Raw genomic sequence first — 12262 nt, 5'->3', positions numbered from 1 at the left:
CTGATCAGCATCCTTAAAGCATAGGGAGGAAGTCTCATTACAACTACACTAATTAATAAACATAGGGAGGGACCACATCACATACTAATATAATTGCAGGAAGGCTGTGGCTGTTCACTGCAGTCCCGCTACATGGTCCAGGGAAGTTCCCTGCCTGGTTACACTGGGATGTAGTCCAGTTTTGCTAATATATCCATATGTATGAGAATCCGAGCAGATCTTATTATATCAAACTACACGAAACCTTTAGAGATGCTAAAAGTTCAATTTCAGACACATTATTATACCTGTAAAATTACATTTGCAACAAAACAACTATCCTGCTTTTATAATCTCAACATAGATTTCTTGACCACAATTCTTTAACCTAAATGACCAAAGAGTAAGAGAATGACAGACTGTTCACAAGTTATGCAGAAGTTAGAAAACTGTGAAAAATACATCAGGAGGAAAGGAGAAAAGAATACAGATTGTGTACTTCATCAGATTCCATGCAAAGAAGCTCTTTTGTGCTTTCCAGACAAACTTGCTAATCACTAAGTTCTTAACCATTGACTGTGCCTTGCCTGCCCAACCAATCAAACTTGACTCTTTGAAATATTAAGCCAAGGCTTTCATTAGCAAGAGTATCTTAAGTTAACTACAGCTTATTGTACTCAGGTCATAAATATGCTCTTGAAATATAGACCAAAATCCTTAACTATGGGATACAAAGCCCAGTGTGAAACAGGTTCTCTCCCACCAATGCCTGTGCATTTTCTCAGGGAGCATTTTCTGCCCTTATACCTTACACTCCTTCTTCATGGCAAGAATGAATGAATGGACTCTAATCATTATTTTATCAGTCAGCATGTCTTCAGGTGCAAGTAAAAGGTAACCACAACAACTCAAATTGGCTTAAACAATAAGGAAATGTATTTCTCCTAACAAGTCCAAAGGTAGGAGTATGCCAGGTGTGAGATGCCAGGACTCTGAGGAGTTTCTCTGCTGCTTTCTTGGTTCAGACCTCTCCTCAGCATTGGCTTCATGTTCAGAATGACAGTAAGATGTTCCCAATACCACATGCAGATAAGACAACTTTCAGAGGATGAAAAGGACCATCTTTCCTGGTACTGTCATTCAAGGTAGAGAAATTTTCCCCAGAACCTCCTGGTATAATTTCCTCTCATCACATTGGCCAGAACCACATCAGTCGCTTACCCCTCTAGCAATCACCCACTGTGAATGGGGAACCAGGACGACTGGCTGAACAAGTAAGGATTGACACCTGTTCTGGGGATGGGGTCACCTTCTCCAGAGTCACATGGTGGAAGAGTGGATATATAAAAACAAATCACAACTCCTATTAAGAAGGAATAAGGCAGAAAAGGATGTCTGATATGTACTTAACAGAGTCTATGAATTATCAATTTGGGGTGTAGGCCCTGGTTCCCAACATAATCTAAGACTTCCAAGAGAAAATCTCTACCAGTCTATCTCACAGGTCAAGCTATAAAAATGGCAACACTAACAAGGAAAGGAGGCCACAGAGTGAGAGAGGGCATAAGAGAAGGGATGTAGGACTTTCAATCAAGAAGTATGGGTTCAAGTCTCAAGACTTCTGCTTAACAGCTCTATGAGCATTGGCAAACCCCTTACCCTTAGTTCTCTATAAAAAAATAAAATTAAAAAAAATGTATGACATACTGTGAAAGGTTTTCTGTGAGGCCAAATAAACTGGTATATGTGGAAAAATATTTCGTATAACTGTTATGCATGTTAAGCACTGATTATTACTTGCAATGAAAAAGTCACAAACCACTGAGAAAAACTCCTTGAGAAGGCTAGGGCTCCTAGCTGTAATCTACTAATGGGCATCTGCTTTAAAATATTATATTTCTATTTATTTACTAGTGAATTGGTTGGAGGTTTTCCAGTACAAGTTACGATCATCTCCAATAGTTAGGATGGAATTTAACAACTCTACAGAAGTGGTCTTACAAGTTGTAGAAAACCAAAGCCAATAACCACTTCTCTGCTCCCTCACTGACTTCTCTCTGAAGGCAACTGGTTTCACACTGTTTTCTAAATCTAAAGTCAGGGTGGTAGTATTTTACCAGTCAGATAAGATTAAAACATTCTAAAAATTAGAGGTACTTTTAGTTAGGAGACAGAAGACTGATTTGAATGCACAAGTAGAAGTTACTGGTTACCCAAGAGAACGCTCACATTAACAGGTGAACAGAGAAGCCAATGGATAATAAAGTTTGGAGGCATCTAAGGACTCACTGCTAATGCTATTTTTATCAAGCAGTGTAGGCATGAAACTGCCCAACATGTAACTTGTCCTACCTAATTTCCAGTCTGCCCTCTCCACCCCTTCTGTTCATTTGTCTTTACACATAAGCAGGGTAGAGATGGGTAAGCAAGCACAGAGTTTTTCAAACCTATCTAAAAAATAAGGCATGCATTTATAGATTGCTAATCACTTTTTTTCATTATATACAATATGCTTCATCTAAGCAATAAAATCTGAAGATTGGTCAGGCCTAGCATTAAAATTCTGGGTTTATGTGTTAACTTCCTATGACGTGCAGAAACATAAAAAGCTTCTTCACAGTGAGTGTGTCTCTCTCTCTTGGACTTAAAAAGTCAGCAACAACATATCCTGACATTCTGTTCTGGTCCAAGCCAAAGAATAATGAGATAACAGTATGAGAGCAAAAACATCTTAGAGAATTACGATGAATGGATAATGGAAAGTGGATAATTTGATAGGCATTTCTGGTGCCCAACTTCCTTGTGGTCTACAAATGTAAAAAAGTATATACTTCAAAGGGCAGAATATATTTTCTATATAAATTACATGTATATAAGTGAAAGGATTCTGTGAACTATAAAAACTATAAAGTTCTACACATCTACGGGGTTTTCACCATAGCTACTCTTTACAGAACATGCTGCCATTTGTGGTCCTGCCTCTTTAAAATCCAACCCTTCTAACACAGTGTGGTAGCCCAGATTGAATACTAGAACAGAAAAGGCATTAGTGAAAAAAATGGTGAACTCTGAATAAAGTCTAGAGTTTGGTTAACAATGTACCAATGCTAATTTCTTAGTTTTGACAAACGCACTAGTTATATAAGATGTTTATATTAGTGGAGCCAGATAAAGAGTATACAGAAGCTCTCTGTACTATGTTTAGAACTTTTCTGTAAATCTAAAATTACTCCAAAACAAAAAGCTTATTAAAAAATTCAAAACACCCAATGTCCACTCAAAAAGAAGGGGGGAAATCTACTTCCAAGTGGAAAAGACTTTCTAAGCAAACTATCAAAGTAGAAACTATAAGGAAAAAAGATTGACAAATGTGACTATGTAGAAAATTTAAAGTTTTCTACATCACACCATGTCATAAACAGAGAGCTGAAATGCAAACAAGCCGTAAAAATATAACACAAATTTCAAAGAGGGATTAATATTTATAACACTGCAAATGTTCTCATTTTAAAAAGTCACATTAGGTACTCCATCTGCTACTGTGGTTTCCACACATTTCTAATCTATGACATGTCCAAACTCACATTCCAAGTCCCCAGAAACTACAGGCCTAAGCTTTGCAAAGACTTTGCACTGTCAAAACTAGACTCAGATTTCAGCACCAGCCAATCATGTGGACAGAGAAGAGGAGAAAAAAAGCATTGGCTGTATCTTCTACCTGAGCACTATTCACCTGGATTTCCACACAAAGTTGATTACCCAAGGGAAAACATCTTTTGAAATAAAATATAATTACAACCTTTAAGTTATCAGTTTATAGTAGAGCAAACTTATCTTAGTAAATTTTTTGGGGGGGTGGGGATGATTATGGTTATGTATGTGCTTTTAAATTTAGAAGGGGACCAAAGAATTAGGGGAGAGATCACACTTATTTCAAAATGTCCTCATATATATAAGTTTATATTAAGTTAAACTAAGAATCATATTAAAAATTAATATATTATCATATTAAGAATTAAGAAGCAGAAGGTTATAAATCTCATGTAACATTTCAGTTCCACACATGAAACAATATAAGCGTCAAGAAATAAAATCTCAGGTGGGCCACAGTGGCTCAGTGGCAGAGTTCCTGCCCATGCAAAAAAAAAAAAAAAGAAAAGAAATAAAATCTCTCACACGGTGTAGGGTGTGACAGTGATGTAATCACTGAACTAAAAATTCAGTACTAGAGGTCTGAATCCCAATTGAGTCTCTATCATGTTCAATAACCTTAGACCGAGCTCTTGCCCTACTTACTTGGAGCTTCTTATGAAATAAGACTATGAAAATAGTCCACTTCTCAAAATAACATTATGTGGTAAAAAAACAGTACCTAAGGTCAGGTCGACCCAAAATAAAGAGAAAGGAACTGAACCAAATCTTAACTTCTTAAGAGCTTCCTTTATTATCTAATTTGGGAATAAGTCCAGACTCCCCAGCATGGCTTCTTCTTCATACATCTCACCTTGGGTCCACTTTACCGCTTATTAGTACCAAAGGAGGTTCAACTCAAACCAATTTTGCTAGTCATTAGCAATATAGTAAAAGGTTTGATAATAACTGACTAAAATTAAAAGGTTGAAGTAACTGGCTTAAATTGAATTCCAGAGATTATTTGTATCTTTCACATGACAGTGCTTACCTTAATTCCCACAAATAATGTTTTGGCCGTCTTGTATAAACCAGAGAAACAGAATAATTCTCCAAAGTCAAGCTTTTCTGTAACGTGTAAAGGAGAAAGAACTTCAACATCTGAAATTGGAGAAGGACATTGGGAGTGCATCTTATATGACAATTAGTCATGCCAAGGAGACTACAGTTATTTGCAAAACACAGAAAGCCAAGAAAGGGAAGACAATGTGATATCCCTGAGCTCTCAGAATGGAAAACAATACTCATACCATTTCTGAGGTCAACCTTGAGACTGCTTTAGTTATTTTAAAATGAACTTATTACATTAAGTTTATAGAAAGCTGATATTGAGCTACTTATAAATACTACTGCTTCTATACATAATTCTGTATGAAAAAACAGCATTTTTAGCATAGGAGAGACTTAATAGTTCTTTATCACATTTATCACATAAGATGCTAGTCTTATTCACTGTGACTGAGTACTTTTCATACTGTCATAACATTTTTCAAAACATTAATTTTGATTGACCAAAAATTTTAAATAAATATATTCCATATATCAATGTAATCATGCGGCTTGATGATGGTTAGAAAAGATCTAGTAGTGACTATTTAAAATTAAATGATGACATAACTAGAGAAAATTGAATTATGGCAATAATTTCTGGATTTCATACATCAGCACGTTGTTCCTCACAGTTAAGAGACCTGGCTGTCACAGTCACTACAGTGAAGAAGAGGAGGGTGAAGTAAAATCAAACACAGGTAGGATGCCACAAATTCAAAGAGACTGGGAAGTGCTGCTCTGATAAGCTATAATGTATAGATCTGGGCAGCATCCCAATGCCACAACACTTAATTTATTCTCAAATTCATTACAACCAAGGCTGTATAAGAAGACAAAACAATGTGTGCACTTTCATTCTCACTTTTGTCTCAGTACTAAAAATTATTACAAATGGAAAAAGATAAGCAAACTGAGCTTCCTATCTTTTGTTAAAAGTGGTTATGTTCTATTTCAAGTATTACATAATACATTTCATTATTCAGAAAATTAATCCTGAAAAGTAAATGTCCATAAAACTGGGTTTCTCATTACATGTGAAAAGATGAAGAGAAAGAGTTCATACTACTTATAAAGGCTGGAAAATGTGACCAGAATTTTCATCATATTCATATACCTGGTTGTCCACTAAACAGAACACCTTTAAACTTCTTTTTCTCAGTTACACTGAATTACTTTTTAAAGGTATTACTTTTTAAAGGCATTCTTATCGAATTTGATAAATGTCAATACCACAGTTAAACTTTCTGATTATTTAACAATTCTAAACAGTAACTCTGGCTACCTAAAATGTCAGCTTTGGGTGACCAGGATTTTATATACATAGCATAAAGCCTAACTTCTTATGATGCAAGTACTGATATTCTAGGCACTGAAGCTGAATTTGTCCATCTGGTTTTGTGGCTAAGAGGACTGTCTAAAGCTTAAGAAACTGATTATATATGAAGATAATCCTGTATATCCTTAGCATATGGTAATATCACGGCTGATCAGCTTTTCAGGAATACTGAAGTTTCCCAGCAGTAAATGGCTCAGCTTGCCATTCATCCAAGGATCTCTGACAGTACTTTTTATCAAAGCCGTTAGTAACAATATGTGTCTCTCTCCATGGAGCTAATACAACCTCTTAATAGTTAAAGATGAGGGAAAGGCATGGTACAGGGAAAAATAACATGGTACCAAAAGAGTTTTCTACCCGACTCCAGTTTCCCTTGGTTGGGATGAAAGTTATATACACGCACACACATCAGAAGAGTAACGGCCTCCAGAAGTTTAAATTAATCTTCCTTTTGTCACTGTCTAAAAATTGGTTAAAGAAACATTCCATAGGATGAAGAAATTCTGAACCCAGCGATGTTTCCCTACAAGTTTCAAGCGGAATTCAAAAACATTGAGTAACAGTTTTTGAAAGCAGATAAGAAGAGTCTTTAGAACTCAATGTTCCAACTGGTAACTAGCTGTACCAACAGTTGAGACATAGGAGTAAAGTTTTTACTTTAAAGTTCTAAGTATAAAGTTTTACTTTAAAGTCTTTAGTTTCATAAACACATGCACTAAAAGAGCCAAATTCTTAGCCTTAACAGATATTAGAGCTGACACCATAAAATCTTTGATCTAGTGGCTCTCATATGCCCAAAATTAAAACTACCAAAAAGAATAGCAGAAATAATAATAACAAGGCAATACCTTATATTGTGTGTTAACAAATCCTTTCACATCCATTAGGACCTAAATTGAATTATTAATTTTTTTAAATTAAGAGCTCAATATTTTAAATTGTAGAGTGTGTTATCTTAGAGTTCTTTCATATCCATTTTAATTCTAATTGTGTTTCTGATTAAAAATAATAATAGTGAGAAAGATGTTCAAATAAGTGTATATGATCTACACTGCACCTCTGCACTCCAACAGAATGTTCTACATGTTACAGCTGATTATACTATTATTATTATTACAGTAGAGATTTCCATGTTCATCTATTTTTCAATTCTATTCTTAAAATGCTCTTTCTCTCAGCTAAATATAGAATTACTTTATAATCCGGCTATTCCACTACTAGGTATAAAGACAGAACTGAAAGTCGGGATGTGAACAGATATTTGCACATCAATGTTCACAGTGGTATTATTCACAATTGCCAAAAGATGGAAGCAACCCAAGTGTCTATCAACTGATGAACTGATAAACATAAGTGGTATATACACACAATGGAATATTATTCAGTTGTAAAAACAAATGAAGTCTTGATGCGTGCAACAGCATGGATGAAACTTGAGGACATTATATTCGATGAAATAAATAATCCAGGCACAAAAGGACAAATACTGTATGAATTCACTGTTAAGAACTAATTATAATTGGTGAACTCATGGTCAAGTCTAGAATACAGGTTACAGGAGATAGATTGGGGTTAGGGCATGGGGAGCCGATGCTTAACTTGTAATGATTTTCTATATAGGCTGATGGTAAAGATTTGGAAACAAATGGTAGTAGTAGCACCACATTGTTCTGAGACTAATTAAACAGCATTGAACTGTACAAGTAAATGTTGTTAAAAGGAGAAACTTTAGGATGTACGTATTACCATAATAAAAATTATAAGGATAAAACATAGCACTGTACAACATAGTGAACCCTGTTATAGATGAAGGACCATTGTTAAGAGCACAAGTTTAAGAATGTTCTTTCATGGGTTATAACAAATGTATGACACTAATACAAGGTGTTAATAATAGGGAAGTGTTTTAGTTTGCTAGCTGTCAGACTGTGATATACCAGAAAAAGAACAGCTTTTAAAAGGGGAAATTTATTAAGTTGCAAGTTTACAGTTTTAAGACCATGAAAATGTTCAAATTAAACCAAGTCTATAAAAATTGTCCAAACCACAAGATGTTACCTTTACTCAAGAAAGGCTGATGATGAGATTTTGTAGGTTTGTCCAGAGTGATGCCCCAATAAATCCCAGAGTGATCTGAACAGTGAATAAAAAAATATTTGCACAGTCCCCTTGGGGGAATGGCAAGAAAGGGGGAAAATTCAACTGCCCCATTTGGAGAATTCCTAATATTCTTGTAAGCAAGGGAACAACCAAATCAATAGGCCACGCCCTCAATCTTGGGGTCTTTCATATGAAACTTGCCCCTGCAAAGGATAGGTTAAGCCTACTTAAAATTAAGTCTAAGTCATCCCCAGAGTACTTCTTTTGTTGCTCAGATGAGCCTACCTCTCTCTCTCAGCTAACATGGCAAGCAAACTCACTGCCCTCCCCATCTCTAAGTGGGACATGACTCCCAGAAGTAAAACCTCTCTGGCAACATGGGACAGAAATCCTAGAATGAGCTGGGACTCAACAAGGGATTGAGAAAAACTTCTTGACCAAAAGGGGGAAGAGAGAAATGAGACAAAATAAAGTGTCAATGGCTGAGAGATTTCAAACATAGTCAAGAGGTTATCCTGGAGGTTATTTTTATATTATATAGATTATACAGATATCCCCTTTTTAGTTTAAGGTGTCCCAGAGAGGCTAGAGGGAAGTGCCTGAAACTGCAGTGCTGTGTTCCAGTAGCCAGATTCCTCGAAGATGATTGTATAATGATACAGCTTTCATAATGTGACTGTGTGAGTGTGAAAACCTTGTGTCTGATGCTTCTTTTATCTAGGGTATGGACATATGAGTAAAACATATGGATTAAAAATAAATAAATAACAGAGGGAACAAATGTTAAAATTAAAATATATATATATAATTGGGTAGATGGAAATACTAATGGTCAATGAGAGAGAGGAGCAAGGGGTATGGTATGTATGAGTTTTTTATTTTTTATTTTTCTGGAGTGTTGCAAATGTTCTAAAAAATGATCATGGTGATGAATATACAACTATGTGATGATACTGTGAGCCACTGATTGTACACCATGTATGAATGTTTGTATGTTAAGAATGTATGTGCTTGTATGTTGTTTTATCAATAAAAAATTTTTTTAAAATTATACAGAAAGGAAAGTAACTTCAAACAGCTAAAGATATCTTAAAAAAGAAGAGCAAACTGGGAGGTCTATCACTTTCTGAGTATAAACCCACAGTGGTCAAAACAGCATGGTACTGACACAAAGATAGAACTGACCAGTGGAACAGAATCTGGAGTGCAGAGATTGGCCACCAAATTTACGGACATTTGATCTTCAATAAGGTCCCCAAATCCACTGCAGTCTTTTCAATAATGGGAATGGGAGAACTGGATTTCAGTCACCAAAAAAATGAAAGAGGACCCCTACCTTATACCCTAGACAAAATTAATTAAAAGTGGATCAAAGACCTAAATGTGAGAGCTTGCACCATAAAACATCTTGAAAAATACGTAGGGAAACATCTTCAAGATCTAGTAATAGAAAGTAGCTTTTTAAACTTTACACCCAAAGCACAAGCTGTAAAAGAATAAACAGACAAACTGGAACTCCTTAAAATCAAGAGCTACTGTGCCTCAAAGGACTTTCTTAAAAAGGTGAAGAAGCAGCCAAATCAATGGCAGAAAAATATTTGAAAACATCAGGTAAAGGCTTGATATCCTGTGTACATAAAGAAATTATACGGCTCACCAACAAAAGAACAAACAACCCAATTATAAAATGGGCAGAGGAAATGAAGAGCAAATACAGATGGCTAAAAAGCACATGAATTGCTGTTCATCATCACTGGCTATAAGAGAAATACAAATTAAGATGACAACGAGATATCACCTCATACCTCTACTAATGGCTGCTATAAAACAAACAAGAAACTTCTAAATGTTGGAGAGGATGCAGAGAAAATGAAATACTTATTCACTCTTGGTAGGAATATAAACGGTTCAGCTGCTATGGAAGTCAGTCTAGCAATTCCTCAGAAAACTAAATATTGAGTTGCCCTATGACCTGGCAATACCAATACTCGGTATATATTCAGAAGAGTTGAGGGCATTGACAGGAACAGACATTTTCAAACTGATGTTCATAGTGGCACTGTTCACAATTGCCAAGAGATGGAAACAATACAGGTGCCCATCAACAGAAGAGTGGATTAACAAAATGTGGTATATACATACAACAGAATATTATGCAGCATTTAGACAAAATGATGTCCCGAAACATCTGACAACACGGATGAACCTTGAGGACATAATGCTGAGTGAAATAGTCAGACACAAAAGGACAGATACTGTATAATTCCGTTACTATGACTCTGATAAAGTTGACAGTGTTTTGGAGCAGCTAGAAGGAAAAATTTGAGATGAGGGCATGGTAGCCCATGACAAACTCGGGGAACTCTTCTGTAACTGCTTGTTGAAGTATGCTTTGAAAATTATTGCTTTTTTTATTTCTTTACTTTGTACATATACGTTACATTTTACAACAAAAAAATGGTTTAAAAAACTATAGGCAGTTATAGTAATATTAAATAAAATAAATTCCTGAAATCAAAAAAAAAAAAGAAAGGCCGATGAAGTTCAAGGTTTCTCTCTCAACTGGAAAGGTACATGGCATGAATGTCGAACATGGCGAAGTCTCATGGCTTTCTCTCAGGCTTCTTGTTTCATAAAGCTCCCCCTGGGGCAAATTCCTTCTTCATCTCCAAAGGTCTCTGGCTGCGTGTACTCTGGTGGTTCTCATGGCTCTGAAACTCTTTGCAAAATGTTTCCTCTTTTAAAGGATTACAGTAAACTAATCAAGACCTGCCTGGAATGGGTGGAGTCACATCTCCCTCTAATCAAAGGTTAATACCCACAATTGGGCATGCCATATCTCCATGGAGATAATCTAATCAAATTTCCACCCTATAGTAATAAATAGGGATTAAAAGAAAGGGCTGCCTCCACAAGATGTATCAGGATTAAAACCTGGTTTTTCTGGAGTATATAATCCTTTCAAAATGGCACAGGAGGTATATGGGGAAAATGTATAGACCCAATGTAAACTATGGACAAGAGTTAATAATACTATTTTAATAATCTCTCAATTGTAACAAATGTAACTACTGTTAAAAAATAGTACAATTATTAAAAAGTACTATCAAAAATTTTAACCAATGTTCCACCTCTTGCAAGGTGTTGGTAGCAGGGCGGGGTATGGGAATCCTGAATTTTATGCAGGATTGCTCTGTAAAGCCACAACTTCTCTAATAAAAGAAAGTTATACTTATATATATATAAATTATCATTAACACTAAAAAATGCTTTCTCTCTCAAGGGTGGGGTATCCTTGACACCAGACAAATACAAAGATTGATATTCCCAATTACTGGCATGAGAAAAAAATATTGGATTCCAAATTAATCTTACTCAAAGGGGAAAACAGCATAATTTTTAAATTCCATGAATAACCTGAAGTTTTAATTTTCATGCACCATTTTCTATGAAACCAAGAAGCCAGAGTTGATCCATTGGTATGAGCCCTAACATGTCAAAAAGGGAAGAGTAAAGGGATAAGAAAGTCTAAGTTTATCAGTTAGCAGTAATCTAAGATGTGACAATTAATTCAACACTTCTGAATAAAGAATTTATTTAATTTTAACCTAATACGTAGAAGGCATCTATTTCCTTAACTTCTTGAAATATCTTCCCCTCTCTTTTGCTAAAAGCACCCCAAATCTCCTTCAGTAAGTGAGTCCTCCTATTCCATGTGGTCTTTATGGGACTGTTAACTGAAAACAATTCTGCACACACACACATACAGACACCGTTGAAGAGTATACAATTCACCCAAACTAAGCCAATCATATTCTCTCTCCAAGATATCTAAATTTATAAAGAATGAAGAATGAAGCCAGTTGGTGCAGAGTCTTTGAAAACTAAGGGCCTAAACAGGTTATTAGGTGTTTGTGACTCTAGACCTCTGAGCAAGCTTAGTTCTTGGTCTTGTCAGAGCCTAGCTATTCAGCACTTTCTGTTTACACTACTGTAAATGCCAGACCTACAGTGGGGTAGCCTGCCTTTTCCACTCATTATTAAACCATGGCCATCTTTCCAGACTAGTTCATATAGATCCATGCCATTATTTTCAATGACTACATG

At 35.7% G+C, this 12262-nt stretch overlaps 1 protein-coding gene across 7 annotated transcripts in view; it reads right to left on the bottom strand.

The window, feature by feature from the left end:
• Positions 1-12262, bottom strand: part of TULP4 (TUB like protein 4) — a 422942-nt gene that overhangs the window by 404954 nt on the left and 5726 nt on the right. For 3 of the 7 annotated variants that reach the window (XM_077149360.1, XM_077149359.1, XM_077149361.1), the window contains exon 2: positions 4661-4737. The exons of the other annotated variants lie outside the window; for them this stretch is intronic. The gene's annotated coding sequence lies outside the window, so the exon portion shown is untranslated. The remainder of the gene's footprint in view (positions 1-4660; positions 4738-12262) is intronic. 7 annotated transcript variants of the gene reach the window in all.

This window comes from Tamandua tetradactyla, chromosome 2, assembly GCF_023851605.1.
Source record: "Tamandua tetradactyla isolate mTamTet1 chromosome 2, mTamTet1.pri, whole genome shotgun sequence".
In the NCBI taxonomy this organism is placed as follows: domain Eukaryota; kingdom Metazoa; phylum Chordata; class Mammalia; order Pilosa; family Myrmecophagidae; genus Tamandua; species Tamandua tetradactyla.
The sequence above is the reverse complement of the archived record's forward strand: the minus strand, read 5'-3'. Positions and strand labels throughout refer to the sequence as shown.